At 29.7% G+C, this 17,247-nt stretch overlaps 1 protein-coding gene across 6 annotated transcripts in view; it reads right to left on the bottom strand.

Annotated features, from left to right (window-relative positions):
- Positions 1-6,908, bottom strand: part of LOC100163602 (receptor-type tyrosine-protein phosphatase N2) — a 50,073-nt gene extending 43,165 nt beyond the window's left edge. For 5 of the 6 annotated variants that reach the window (XM_029486680.1, XM_029486679.1, XM_029486681.1 and 2 more), the window contains exon 1: positions 6,764-6,908. The gene's annotated coding sequence lies outside the window, so the exon portion shown is untranslated. The remainder of the gene's footprint in view (positions 1-6,763) is intronic. The other variant, XM_029486678.1, reaches the window with a different exon arrangement.
- Between the last annotated feature and the right edge of the window lie 10,339 nt (positions 6,909-17,247).

Below are 17,247 nucleotides of genomic sequence, written 5' to 3' on the forward strand. Positions count from 1 at the left end.
GTAATTATCTTTACGATCTTTGAATACAATATACGGATTAGGTATGTACGGCTGTTTATATTAATATTTATATATTTCTTCAATTATTTACGTTAATATTATTTAAAAAAATTATATTATACAAGGTTTTTAAAATTGTGTTTGACAGTTAATTTAGTAGGTAGGTAAATTATGAGAAATCGAGTAATTTTAAAAACAAAATATCCATAAACCATTTCAAATTGTACAGAATTAGCTTTTAATAATATTAAAAAGGTAACTTTTAGTGTCAACTTTTGACAAAAATACCATTTTTATTTATTATAATTATTATTATTAGGGCTCGAATGTTTATGACTTTTTTTTTTTAACTATTATATTATAATATATATATATATGCTTTCCTAAGTTAATATGAGTTTCATAAGTTATAACATACGAATCTATATGGGTAACTAATTTTTGTTTTTTTTCGATTTTAGGTAATTTTTGTAATTTTTGTAACTTTTAAGTTAATTTTTGACATTTTAGGCATTTTTTAAACAACAGAGAGAAAAATGACAAATTAATTGTTAAAAGTATTTTTATAATTTCCAAAAATCAAAAATAAAACATTTTACGTAGGTATGTTTATGAGTTTTAGTTTTAATTTTAAAATGAATAATTAATCATATTAGTTTTAACAATTTTACAAGCGTTTTTTAAGTATTCAGGTCATTAACATATAACATTTTTAGACCATTTTTTATATCCTAAATGTAGTTTTTAGGACATCAACACCTGGGCCCTAATTATTATTATTATTATTATTATTATAAGCTTTCTGGATCTAACATTGCTATTCAAAAGGACTGTAAGTGTTCAATAAATACATAATATATCTGATTTCATATATGTATGTAGGTATAAAGATAATATATATAATTATATTTATATAAATATACATACTAATATAACTCAACTAACTTCAAGAATCGTATATAGGTAATATTATTAATTATCTTTATTACACTGTTATTGAATTATCAATTTAATTTTTTATTAAATTATAGAAAACTATAAATATAACTGTACAGATTTAGGCTGTATTCCAGCTGTACCAATAACCTATTTGTAGTTTATATATAATATAGGAACATATTATTTTTTTAGAATTAAAGTGTTACATTTCTATTATAATATTACATATTTATAACTTAGAATATTATTTTTCTGTAGTATTTTTTTGAGACAATTTAAATATTTCAACATGCGTGTAAGTATATATTCCTAAAAATCTTATTTAAAAAAGTATTGAGGTTTATGTGAGTATGATTTCTAAAACCCATTTGAACGCACGAATAATATGTAGGTAGGTATAGTGAATTGTCTAAATTTTTTCGATTTACGATTTACGAGTTTCATATTATCTGATTTTCAATATTCAATATACATATTGTAAAAACGTCACTTCGGCTAAAAAAATATGCTTTTACAGTCTACTGTCTACAATAAACAAACAACTTCGTCATAAAAAGTCAGAATTCAATTTAAAAAGTGGATTAAATCAAAAATACAAAAATATCTAGCTAGCTGTTTTATAAATAACAAAATATGTAGCTAGTATAAAATTAAATGTACTTTTACTAAATTTAACTATCTAAGTGTTATTATAAACAGTAACGTTTAATACAACTGTGAAATTAATTAACAGTGCGGTTGTGATTCGTGTATTACACAAAATGTCATCATAACTAAACTAAACTAAAGGCATTCGTTCTGCAAGTTACCGGCGGTATAAAATACAATGCATTTAATGTTGTGGGTATTTTGAACTGTAGCAGGCGATAAGAGACGTAGCCAAAGCCGAGCAAGAAATATCCGCCTGTTAATACATTCCGTTGAAAACCTTCGCTCGAATACCCTTGGAACACAGTTAATGAAAATATATATTTCATTGCAGGATAAAAAAAATTCAGTATAAATGAGGATGTATAAATTCACATATGAAAACGGATTTTATGCTGTTCGACAGACACCAAAATAATAAACAAAAAATACCACTTGATTTTCGTAATGCATTCGTAGCAATGCTGAAATATGGCTTCGAACAGTTCGAAATTAGAACAATATATTTGTCCAATTACGATTGAAATTGGACCATATTCTTTGTACATAAATATATTATATATATGTGTGACAATATTGATCGTTTTTGTTGCAGTGATGCATAAACTTACTATATAAATGGGACAAGGGGTATATGTTAGCTTTTGAAAACAATAGGAATACAATACAGATTGATTGTTTACTAGAAGACAGAGAGAATAGAGACGGATAAGACAATTGAAATAATGGATAAATGTATATAGATGTCTTTGAACTCATTCGGTATAATTTAAAAACAAATGTGTATCAGATAATTCATTCATACATCAGCACACATAATATGAAACAAACAATATCAGATTTTTATCTTTCTCAATATACAAGTGATTTTTTCAACAGTAAACACTAATTTTATCAAAAAATATATTGATCTAAATAAGTTCTTGAAAATATTTTTTTTTAAAGAAAATCGTCATAATATGTTAAGCTTTAGATTTTATTGAATGACATAACATACGTGGTGTACTATTCGCGCTTATTTAAACTTTAATAACTAATGAACTACCTACTCATATAAAATTAAATTTTTACGCATCAAAATTCTAAGAAAATTATTTGTATTTGGAATATGAAATAAAAAATGTGTACTGTCATTCAAAAACATAAAAATATTGAAAATACCGATATATTATATAAAGAAAAATATTATTAAACAAAAATTGTTTTATCATGATTATTAATTCAAAAAATAATGTACAAACAATTTTTTTTGTAAAAGGCTAATATTTTTCTTAATAATGAGTTCTAATTTCTAACTGTTAAAATAATCACTCGTATGATAATTGAGAATATACATATTACCTATAGTATAATATAACGTACACGGTTACCTACTTTAAATAGTTAAAATCAACTTATATATTATATAAATAGGTACTTATATAATTGATCACATATTTTAATTTATTCTTTAGATACGATATGCTTTCGTTATTACAATATCTAGTAGTACTATCTAATAAATTAAACTACTTTTAAACTTTAATTGGATAATAGTATAAAACCCAGTATAAATCACAGAACTTTTCAGGAACTAATTTGATGGTCGTGTTGAGTTTCTCGTACATTAATATTTATATATATTTCAACACAACTCATACTGAGTTATTGAGGCAATCACGAAACTTTAGAGTATATAGAGTTAAAAACTTAAACTCAATTTTTATCACATTAATATAGGGGTGAATTTATATTTTGAGAAGGGTTTGCTCTATTTATCTATAATATTCTATAATTTAGTCTTATATATAATATAGATAGTAGATACATAGGTATCACACAAAGCATAAGTTTTCTTAGTTAATTTTACTTTTTAATAAAATTGAAATTAAGTTCTCAAAATACATTTTCCATTGACCAATTTTCAAAATCCTCCTATTTCTTCTTCAGTTTTTTTGATTATGTACCTCCACTCACTTCATTTGCTAATTTCTTCAATGCACATTTTACCTATAATCATCTTCTATACCGTAGTTTTGATCCATTAATATTTAATAATGATGAACCTTCATAATTCATTATTCAAGATTTAATAATTAATTATAATATGTTGATTCATTATTGTTAATAGTATTATTACATAGGTACATTAAATTGCAATGTTAAACTTATTATTATTTAAGTTTAATTTTGTTATATACTAATATAATATTATGTAATTGGGTTATTTAACTGACAATTGGCGGAAATAAATAAAAAAAGTTATTATTTTTTTAATAACTAAATATCAATGGTATAAATTATAAGCTATGCTATTATAGAATACATTTAACAAAAGATAAATTACAATACATAGTTTAGTGATGGTCTCCGATGTTTTTTTCAGTGTGGATACAAATAGTTAGTCGTGAAATATCACTTTATTTACTGCATTACATAATAAGATAGAAATATTCACAAATACATATATTATAAGACAGCAAAAGACGCTAAAAGATAGAAAAATCTTATAGTTGTATGATCACCATCAAAAGTTTTTATATAATAGAGTGTACGGATTTCGGATATAAAAATAAAAACATTATAAAACAAAAAATTAAAAATTAATCGGCTTCAACGAATACACCATTTTGGATAAATCAATATGCAATTAAATAATAGTCACATGAATTTACGATGAACAAATTGTTTTTGAATACCTACTGTTTTCCGACGAGATAACGGTATATTATGATTTATTAAAGTTAAATTTTAAGAGAATTTTTTTTTACAGACCAGATTAATGTATTGACACAAATGTAGAATTTGTAAATTATTTTAATATACCTCACAAATAAATAATTTAAATATGTTGATTGAAACCGATTTCATTAAATCTCAACAAATTAAATTTGTCTTTACTACGGCATATTATTTAGTTCAAACGTTTATTAAACTTTTAAGTATTTCAACCCAAACAAATGTTGCAAATTAATTGAATAATAGTACCTATCTATACTCATTACTTACTTATAACTAATATACTATTTCTAATAAATAATAATATAAAATACTCATGAAATACTCGGGTCTGTACCTACCAAAAAGAGAGTTTAGTTATCAAGTATTTATCTCTAAAAGTAAAATAATAAAATATAACCGTTAATCATAATATTTATGAGATTTAACTAAACCAACAATAGAGTCAAGAAATACTTGAAAAAGATCAATCTGAGTAAACAATAAAATAATGAGCTCTTTTAAATAATATTTTGGTTTGTAAATGTTTCTGATCGATTATTATGACTTTTGCTACTATTATTTTTGTTATTTTTGGAAGTCCGCAACCGTATCCACCGATACCGTTGCCGTTATAAGTAGGTACTAGCTTAAGCTAATAAAGTTTTACAAATATATAAAAATGTTTATCACACTTATAATATATTATAAAATATAACATATAAGTAATCAAGTGCCGCAATAATTTAGGGTTGTTATATTTTAAACATGTTTAAAACATATTATATTTGAAACATTTGTTTTAAACTTTTGTGAACTGTTTAAAACAGTATAAAATCCGGTTAAATAGGTAGTTAGGTATTTAAAACACTTTTATTAGTTCTGTTATTGAATAGAAAAATAAATGAAATAAAATAATAAATCACAATATCTTATCATAGATAGTTATTATATAAAATTTGCAATTTGTGATAATATACTGGATTTAAAGAAATTAAAAGTTAAAACTATTTTTAAAAAAGTTTTTTTTTGTTTCATTTTTAAAATGAAAATAATACACCACCAATCCTGCGCAGTACTGTTTAACGTCAACAGTTGGTCGTTGTTGACGCACTACAGTTAACACTGCGATCACGGTGCTAACCTTTCATATTACGTTTTGGTTACGAATATGTTGAGTACACTGTGTACTTAGGTTGAATAACATAGTGAATAATAATAAAATATACTACAGTTACAAAAATCACGTCGATCGAAATGCGACTATAGACAAATATCATAATCGTATCAAAAATAGGTATCATATTGTAGCAAAAATCAATCACGAAAACTAATGACATAGCAAGTCCGATCGGCGAGTGAGTTATCGTGAAAAATAGTTGAATGGTCGACAACTATGCGTTGTGGCTATCTCTACCGGATGCGCGCAACTAATGCACAGCAAGGTCCGCCGTACATCGTTTGGAGCTCAGAAACGGACCGTGGTGTGCGTCTATCGTAGAAGTAGTTCAGTTGATAACAGCCACTATATACCAAAAACCGTCGAGCAAAACGAACAGAACTCGCGACTAGGTTTTATAATACCAAACATTATTATTATTGTTGTTGTTGTTGTGCGAGACCAATAACCAGCCGGCACCTACAACAGGTGCGACCGAGAGGTAGTCGCAGTGCATACATTATAAAACACAATAGCGTATGGGGGTTGGGTGGCCCACTTCAAATTATATCATTTATATTGAAGCCCCTGAGAAAATAACATTGAGTACGACTGTAATCAATTGCAATTAATCGTTTTTGGAGTCTGTTACCTACCTACATGGCTAGTGGCTACATGTCATCTATACATATAACATGACAGTCAACTCTTAGTAAATCAATGTTTGAGAGAATAGAAAAAAATTACAATACTTGCAGTCATCTAATCAACCAAGTGTCAATAACTACGGCCGATCCGACCACTAACCAGGATCTAGGTTAATCAAAAAACAAAAAAATATATACACAATATTAATAAAAATTCAGGAGGCTAATGGGTCTCGGCGCACCATTAATTCAACTGTCAATGGCATAAATCGGTTTCGGGATCGATATCGTAGCGCGTCTCAGACCGCCGCCGTTGCCATATGGTAGGATCACTACGTTATTATTATGTAGGCTGACCATCCGAGCTCGACGTCGGTATGCGTGTGCGCAGAAATATAATAATATTACGTGCACTATCGATGCGACTGTCGTTCGGACACGAGAAAACGGTTATCATTATTATTATTGTTGGCAACGGCGACGACATCATCGTTACAATATAGTCACAACGCGGACGTCCTGTTTTATAATGTTATAATAATAATAATAATAATATCGTGTATACGGGTGACGACGCGCCACACGACAATCGTTATTATACGCATATTATTATCGTTTGAACTAAATTAATTATTATAATAATATATTACGTTATTATCGTGCAGTCACTCACCTGGTACATAATGTTCGACGACGCGCACGCTCATGTAATAATATTGTGTGGGCAATTTACATGGTGTGCCGGCGCACCGGACCGCAGTGAAATGTGTTGCACGTCCGCGACCCGACGACGTTCGACTGGATGTAATGTTTTGTTGTTTTCGTCCGCGCCGTGGGCGGCAGAGCTTTCGTCCTCCTCCTCCCCCCCTCACCAACCTGTTTTCCCGCAACCCAGCGCTCCTCTTCTTCCACCGCTCCGCGACTCGCCGCAGTCGCGACTTGCCATCGGCCGGGCGACGATGCGCGCAGTTACCTTTTTGTATACCGCTCCGCCCACCGTCTATATATTATATACCTATGTATACAAGTTGTATATATATTATATAATATATACAATATGTATATAAAAGTAATCCGCTTTCTCCGCTTTTTTCACCTTTACGCTCGCACTTTATATACATAGGTATACATAGGTATATTATGTACCGCGGATTATATACCGTATATACGCACACATATAGGTACTTATTTGCTCTCGGGACACGCAAGAGCGCTCGCGCAACTTTCGGTGTGCGTGGGTGTCCGGTTCATTATCAATGAACGCCCGCCTCCCTCGCCGCCCACCGCGACCGCTCGCGAACGCGTATCGATCGGTCGGTGGCCACTTGTTGGCCTCGGTCCCTCGTCGGACTTGCATGGCGTTACGCGGTTATGTCTATGTCATTATAGCGCGGAGAAAAAGGTACACATCTGTGAACTAAATGTGTTTATGTGTGTACAGTAATAAAATGTAACGACGGGCGCAATACATATAAACGAATTAAAAACGTACACGACCGACCCTGCAAACGGTTCAAGAGTCATTACCGTGGACTGCTGTACCCAGTGGCGGACTGAACTTCAATTTTAAATGACGCGTTTTCATAATTAAGTACTTATCACCACCACCGCCACCACCATCCTATTTTTACTTATAACAAAGTTATGATCTAAATAAAACGTGATCAAAAGAGCCAACATTTCAGGATTTAGCATGTAATTCTGAGCCACTGTCACGGGGTGGCACCACCCCCTTTGAAAAGTCGACGCAGCTGCGTCAAAATTGAGCGCTTCAGCTCGCCACTGGCTGTACCAGTTATAGGAAAACGGAACAAGTCCGCTGAAAAATATTATATTTTCTTTTCAACGAGACACAGCCCTCCCACTCGCTGTTAGGAACGACACAGTATACACAATCGCCGGTGTTCCCCATCTGACGCTTGTCGAGATATTATATTATTATTATGATGATGATATTACGATATGATGATGTTATATTGTTTCACGCGCATTACGAAAATTTCTCATTTTTCGTATTGCCGTATGACGTAGGTACACCGTTCTCGTGTGTAGAACAGCAAAAATATATGGGACCATTGTGGAACGATGAAACTTTTCGGTAATTTAGTAACGTTTGTTAGCAATAAAAAGTTAATAATATCAACCAAATGCATCGAAGTTTTACCATTAGTATTGTACTATTGTATTTTAATACTAGATGAAAGTCCCAGTGTGCGGTTTTTTTTTGTGGCAAATTCTACATTGTTTATATGCTGTGGCTATACATCTCGTCAGTGTACCAAAACTTGTGAAATAATTCGACCTAGATGTGCAACCATAAGTCACGTATTGGATTTAGTACTTGGTATATTTTTAACGTGGTTGAAACTACTTATACCCTCTAAACTTTTCTGACATCTCCGAAATCAATTTCTAAGGTTTTCATCAAATTCAATTGAGTAGTTTTGAGTATTTTATAAGCTACACTCATACATTTGCTTTTCACTTTTAAGATTTAGTTTTTTATTTACTTTTAGTTTTTTTACTCGAGGCCATATGCACGACGATTTGATACATGTTTGTACATGATCTGCCCGAGTAAGTAGTAACCAATGGCAATTGGCAACCATTTATGTACAAAATAAAAATAATACTAATTTCAACCACTATTATTATAATCTGCAACCAATAAAACCATTTACATTAAAAAAAAATCCTAATCTCAAGATTCCTGTTTGACCACTGCTTCAAAATTCTCATATCGGATAATCCTTTCTTATTGCATATCGATCTATATCATTATAGAGAAGAAACCACTATTCCAATTGGCAATTTCCAAGTTCGTACGTTTTGTAGTTTTTGAAATGTAGCAATGAGTGAGTGAGTGGTATTTGACTTTTATATACATGGATAAACGAGAAAGTAGAAACGCTGGGATATCTGAAAGGGATGCTGCTGCGTATAAATAATAATCTGATAATCATATTTAATACCTAGTCTTAATATATGCTAATGATAACCATTTTGAATTATTAATAATATTGTTGCAATATTATGTTCATATTTAGTTTAAATTTACTTATTTTGAATTTAATTCGTGCATTTAATAAATTTAAGCTTAATTTTAAAAGTTTATTTTGCTTTAAAGTGTGTATTTTAATATGCATATATAATATATAGGATTAGCTTTAAATGAATTTGTATTTTTTATAATTATTATAAAAGATCAGTTGCTTGCAAATTAACTTAGTTCATAGTTATTATAGTTCATAGTTCATACTTATTTTGAATTTAATTCGTGCATTTAATAAATTTAAGCTTAATTTTAAAAGTTTATTTTGCTTTAAAGTGTGTATTTTAATATGCATATATAATATATAGGATTAGCTTTAAATGAATTTGTATTTTTTATAATTATTATAAAAGATCAGTTGCTTGCAAATTAACTTAGTTCATAGTTATTATAGTTCATAGTTCATACTTATTTTGAATTTAATTCGTGCATTTAATAAATTTAAGCTTAATTTTAAAAGTTTATTTTGCTTTAAAGTGTGTATTTTAATATGCATATATAATATATAGGATTAGCTTTAAATGAATTTGTATTTTTTATAATTATTATAAAAGATCAGTTGCTTGCAAATTAACTTAGTTCATAGTTTAAGAAACATTCTAAGGTCTAGTTATATCACCGGGATGTAAAGTATTATATTATGTGATTTCCAGTCACCAAATCACATAAAACTAGCAGTAAAAATGTCAAGTATAAACATTTTATTGTAACAAAGTATACAAAAATATAAAAAAAGTTTAGATGTACGCATACTATAAAATATATAATTAAATTCCGTAACAATATGTTTTATTGTTTACAAGCGGTATAATATAATGATTTTACAAAATAAAGAAGGCAGTTTACGAACAAAATAAGAAACAACATTTATACGTAATTCATCTACAACATATGGGTATATCATAAATACAATATTTTGTATGAAAATTAAAACGTAAATTCTGTTGATATAATATAATATATAAGAAGCCTGAGGAGGATGAATTAAGGGCCAGACAAATGGTCAACAGGTATCGACGTATAATTGTTGTACTTCGTTCTCCAGAACGTCGGTCACAGGTTATGGAAGTCGACTACGGGTATTCTAGAGTGGCAGTTTGTGAACTGGTTCAAGAAGAAAGATAGGAATATCGGATCGTAAGTGCGATATGTCTATGATGCCACCAACAGCGTTATTCTTTATATCCCCCTCCTATGGCACCACGGACGGGTTTCATCTGGCTCTTGGATAGGACCCTCTTCGGGGTGGTGGACTGTAGCTATGGTCAGCTTACAAAGAGGACAATCAAGAAATTCGATATGTACATAAACTATAAGGGGGTTAGTCGGCCCTTTCCCCATACTCCTATCCACATTAAATAACATTATTCAGTATTCCATAATATTTATGGATGTAAACATCTTAGATTTTACATGTCTTTAACTCAATTTCGATCCCAATCTGTATGCACTATAAGCATTTAAAATATTAAATATTGATCTATATGCGAAGTTAACGGGAGTCACATACTCACATTGAACTACTATAGATAAAAATAAGTATTCAAAATAAAGTGCGTATTTACTTATAATTATTTTACAATGTAACACAACTTAAATGTGTATGTCAGTAAATTTGATCATTTAAAACTTTGTTAACCATAATTTTGTTGTTATTTTATCATTTTTATTAGTTGACAATGTAAAATTATTCGTTAATCAATCATGTATTTTAAGTAACAACAAATAAATATCACCACTGTTTATCTCGCAGTGTTCTCATACAAATCGATGTGTCACACCATTTTTTTCTTAGTCGGCGATTCGAGCGTTAAAAACGCGCGACAAGAGTGAACATGATGTGTCACCTCGATTCGTATGAGAATTTTGCAAAAAATATAACTTGACTATTTATTTTTACATTTAAGATAATGTTCTAATAATAATTTGTATAAACTTAGATTTTGAAGATACAAAAAAATTTTCAAAAAAATCTTCATTGGACCAACACACTGAGTACGCCTATGCTAGTTACCTCATCCATTTCAGAACCACCCTGTATAACTAATTTATATTTAAGCTGAACAAAATGTACAAACTATGTTTCTATTCAGATTATTTAGATAAACATAATAACATTGTTCATGATATTCTTCTTTCCATCTTCTCAAGATTTTATATTTAAAAAATAATCGATGGTCCAAAGGTTTATTTTCCGTCGTATATTATATGACAATTTTGTTTTATTTTTTCAACTTTTTTCGATTTTTTTTTCTAGTCAGTATCAACAGCAATTATTACAAAGTACAAACACAGACTATTACAATTATTATAAGCTACCTACCTACATAATACATAGATAATTAATAATATATATTATGACACAGCTGAAAATCGATTACTACAATAAAGTAGGTAGATGTAATATTTTTGCGTTATATATTTATGAAAATGGTATTTATTTTTATAGAAATTATATAGTACCTTTGTCACACATTTTAGCTAGTTGAATTATGTTTCCTCCCGTGCCTCAAAATGGATCAATATAGCTATTTTCACACCTTTACACTGGGTAGCCGTAATTAATGTATAGTTATCTACTCAACACACAGAATAAAAACTCTCTATAAAAGGAAACAAAGCATACAATCATAATTTTTCTTTGTTATATAGGTATGACATTTAAATGCTTTTTTTTACATACCCTCGTCGAATAAAATTCCATGATTATACATTATAAATAAGCAAAGCTTTTTTTTCCAGTATTCTGAATGTGTCACTTAAAGATAAGCAATATCAAAATATGTATTGATATTCTATTTATTTAATTATTACCTGACACTTGCATCATAGCAGGTTTCGGAGAAGAAAATTTCTGAATTTCGATAGTAACTAAATCGGTGCGTTATATACATGCAGTATAATTGCAGAATAATGTTATCATGCATTAATGCATTACGTGTTTTTCGGATTCAACTAGAAGGACGTCTTGAGATTTCTTATCCACCAAAAGTTCATAGTTTTTGAACTTTAAGTCTTTACGCAGAGGGGTTGTTTCCTTTTTGTCGTTATTGAAAAATAAATATGCATTCAACAAAAATTGGCATTTCTGTATACACATATAAACAAATATTTTAATTCTTAATCGTAGAGGAGTAGTGGAAGTGCCGTTTTTAACAGTTTTCGTGGGTCCACCGCTTGTCAAGCCAAATAATATTTCGGTAATTGAAGGGTGGAAATGCAAAAGGTGGTATTGCCAAAAACCAAAATGTTCACAAATCAAGGAAAACTGTAACACATTTTCTGACGACTATAAACATTCAGAATAAGTTTATTTATATGTAAAAAATAAAAACTAAACGATTGACAGTGTCAAAATAAATCTACCTAAATTGTAAACATTGTTTTTAATGCTTTAAAAATTTCACGTCAGACCAAAACATGGTATTGCAGGTTTTGAAAAGGTAATGGCAATATCACGTTTTAAAGTTGTTCCTATTTCTGTTGATACAAAACGCATTATTTCCTGCAATACCACGTTTTGAAGAAAAATACAATATTGGCAATACCACGTTTTGCAATGATATCAAATATGCTCCAATACTAATAACATGGGCAATTGTATTGCAACGTTTTGAGTTATTTAACTTAGTATACTTACTAAGGATAATAGGTTCATAAATAATCATGAAAATGGGTTTGCATTATGATGAGGGAGAAAGTGATTTGAACATTTTAATAATTAATATTAATCCATCAACATTTATAACTTGTTAAAATGGTACAAGTATAATAAATATCCAATATTAAATTAATTCTATATTTTTGTAAAACCATTTTAAAGAACTTTTATCTTTAGTACAAATATTTTAATAACTGAGAATCTGTAAGTTTAAATTTTGAATTAGGTACATAAAAATAATGGTTGCTAACCATATAATTACTAAATAGCTATCTAAATAATTTACAGTAAAAAAATAAGGTTCTCGTATAAAAAACAGAAGTTTGTAGAGGTGTACAAAACACTAAAAAAATTCAAAAAAATCTTAAAAATATAAAAATATGTTCTTAGTAGGTATACTTAAAAATTCCAAAAATCAGAATTTGAATATATTATTCATTAATAAAGAAAATATTGGGGTAAGCTCTTGATGAATTACTCTTCTAATTAATTTATCAATTTGACTTTATGTCTGAATTCAGGCATGGTTTGATGCCGGAGCTTTTAGCCCAGTCGAAACTGTAGATGTGGTATGCCGGCGCGGCCTTTGTCGGTCGTACTCAAAGAATGTTTACGGTTATTGTGCTATAGAACTAAGCGTCTAAGCAACACAATATAATGTTTGTATATGTGTTGGAGAAAATAAATTAATCCCGACAAAATAATATAACACGGGTGGTACCATGGTCTGTGACGTCATCATCTCAGATTTTTATAGGAGCGGCAAAAGTTTTTAACCAACCCAATAGTACTTACTACTTATATAACTGAAAAAAAAAACAGATCGCTTCGCTCACAAGTTACTTTTTATATGCTTACATTTTTATCTCAATAGAACTAGAATCTTATATAACTTTCTTTACATCATTATAGGCAACAATATCATAAGTACATGGCGTAAAAGACTTCAGGAGACATGATTACTATGGAACCATCTACTTTAGTGGCATCGTCTTAATTTTTTCCAGAAGAGTCTAACAAAATAAATTACAATACTAAACACTACTGCTACAAGGTAGTATAACTGAAAAATAACAAATACTACCTATATAGAAAGTTTTTTTAGGATAAATTTCAGTGGTTGTTTTATTTTTAAAATTTTTATTGTATCCAGTCGATATTATAAACTAACTTCTCGCGTTGGAATTAAAAAAGTAATATCAGAAATAAAATTGCGTGGGATTATAATATAATATTATTGTTTTCGCTATGCCCGCATACAACACTTTAGAAATGTGCGTACCTACCTATATAGTCCACTTCTTATTTCCGTTTAACATAAGAAGAATAAACAATATTAATTAATAGCTCTCAATTAAAAATACATAATATTGGCAGTTGTAATAATTAGGTTACTTCATACAACACAGCCCACTTACACCAGCGGTCTTCAACCTTTTCGGGTCAATTCTTAAATTTAAAAAAAATACGCGCGCCACGCGCCCACACATTTGTAATAAAAACATGTAAGTATTAAATGATAAAAAAAATGTGTTAAAAATTACATGCTATGCTATTCAGAGACCGCGGTTGAATACCCCTGACTATAATATTATGTTACACCACATCGTATAACTATTAAATACACGGCCACAAGTGTATATAATCGAACTTAAAAGCTATAAATATTAATTACAAGCTGGTCCTGCGCAGCGCAGCGTTACCCGTGACAAATTAAATAATATCAGTAGGGCGTAGATCCCCTATTATCTTAAACTCCGCTAAATGTAAAATATACACATAGGTATGTTTAACAAAGTCATTTGGATGGTTTTTGTTAAATATGAAATACAGGTGTAAAATTACGTAGGTACCTACCTACAATATTATAATAACTATTTTATATGCTGTAACTAATAACATTAAAAATATTCATTTTCGTGAGCCGAAAAATACCTGTGTGAGCTCCTTTTTAACAGTGAAAATTCTCGGGTATAGGATTACCTGTGTACCACATTTATCGACCATTAGTGTGATAGACTTGGTTGTGGATCGCTTAAGACGCTCAATATACACACAGAAACTTTGACTTTTATTAATATAGATTATCAGGACAATAATTTTCTAGTAGTGGCAGTACCTACCAAGCCCGGATTAAGGGGGACCAAAGGGGGGCACGGTCCCGGGGCCCATTGATTTTGGCCATTTTGGGGGCCCATATTTATCCCCGAAATATATATTTTTTAACGCGTTAAAAACAGTTATAAAAAAAAAAATTGTTTTATTGGTAAATTATTATTAATAATTATAAAATAAAAATGTTTTGTATCACGAAAATAATTGATAAAAATTATATGATGAAGTCACAGAAATCCTTATAGAAGTTTGTGGATAGTGTATAAAATAGAAGTGGTAGGCATTAGTGATAATCTTAATTATCTATGATTGTACGTGGTAATAATTGATATTAGGTATAGGCCAAATAATTTGAATAATACATTTATAAGTTTCTGTCTCGATAAAGGATCGATTTTTTTCCAAAATATAGATAGCAATTTTAGTCAATCAGCACGTGTTATATCAGATAGATACCAATATAGTAATATATTATACCTACAACCTAATATACAATAGGTAATAAGTAATAACCAAATATTTATCATATTGTTAAATTAATTAATCAAATATGGAATAATAATAAAAAATAATAATAATACAATTTAGTATAATACTATTATGTTATGTATGTACATTGTACATACTATTATTTAAAAGCGTTGTTGGATCCCTGGGCATAGTAATATAGAAGGGAATGAAAAAGCAGACGAATATTCCAAAAAAGCAGCAACATCTACAGACGCCCAAGAATTAAATATAACAACATACGCAGATTTAAAAAACCAAATCAAGGATCGCATACAATTCAAATGGAAAATGTACTGGCATAAACAGAAGACTAAGCTAAGAAGAATAAAGAACACAATTTTCGACTGGCCAAACTTCCCTCCGAGTAGAAGGGATAAGGTAGTTATAAACAGACTCCGGATCGGCCACACCCGTCTTACACATGAACACCTCATGAACAAGGGAGAAAAACCACAGTGCGTTTCTTGTGGAACTGAACTCTAAGTCAACCATGTAATCACCGAATGGCTACAATACGCAGATGAACATAGAAACTTCCACATACCCAACACTCTAGATGCAGCACTCGGGCCAGACGTAGATACCACCATACAAATCCTTAAATTCTTAAGCAAAACAAATCTGTACAGTAAAATTTAAGTTTAAGTTTAAAAAAAATGTATTTGTAATAAACATTTGTAACTAATGGCCTTTGTCGTCGATGTTCATTATTAAGAACAATAAAAAAAAAAAAAAGCGTTGTAGTCGACGTCGTCGTTTCGATGTTTTTTCGATAAAAGCTATAGATAGCGCGATAATGTAGGTGTGTATGATCATTATTGTCAAAAAAATAATATATATAATAAGTCATAACGATTACAATATTTAAATTGAATGCACGCGTCTGGTAAACTAAAGTCACGATCTCTCGCTTAAATCCGATATACCTATTACGCGCACCGACTGCAGCACAAAATCATTCCGACGAGTGACGACACACGATATTATAATATGTAATAATAATATTATATTATTATACACACGTCGTATCATGGCGTATCGTTATAATATTGTACAACACATGTGTAACACAATGTAATAATAAAAAGTATATCGCGGTATAAGAATAATATCCTACCGATTTGTACCATTTCCATATTATATACGAGCACAATACATAATAATAATAATATGTGGGTATATAATACCTATACACACACTAGTCGATTAATAAAACGTACGGACAGTTTTTCAAAACACACATTCGGACATTATAATATTATATTATTACATACTATACATTATATTACATAGGTATATGCTGCTGCACCAACAGCATCGGCTTTAGGAGTTATTTAGGTCAACGGGCGCTCAGACGCACACATGTTATTATCATACATTATATTCGTCTTGCATTATATTAATATATATGTAGGTATAGGTATAGTCGTATAGATATACCCAGAGTATATATAGGTATACAATAATAATAATAATAATAATAAAATAGTTCGGGGGAGCTCGGACGGAGACTGGACCGAACAAATCCTGCAGATGCGGTCCAATAATGTAAACCAATACACATAATATTATGGGTAGGTGAGTAAATCGGCAGGCGGGCTGCGAGCAAAATATTATATGTATCATAATTATTTATATTAATTTATAATAAATAACAATATTATTGTATACGTATATCGGTGGCCCGCAGACGAATAATATTGCGAGCGAAATTTTATCTATAATATTAAATTTACATATTATACCATAAAATTTTATGATATGGTTTTTACATTTTAGAGACATAACTTAATATGAAAAATTATAATAATATTATATA

Source organism: Acyrthosiphon pisum, chromosome A1 (assembly GCF_005508785.2).
Source record: "Acyrthosiphon pisum isolate AL4f chromosome A1, pea_aphid_22Mar2018_4r6ur, whole genome shotgun sequence".
Classification (NCBI taxonomy): Eukaryota; Metazoa; Arthropoda; class Insecta; order Hemiptera; family Aphididae; genus Acyrthosiphon; species Acyrthosiphon pisum.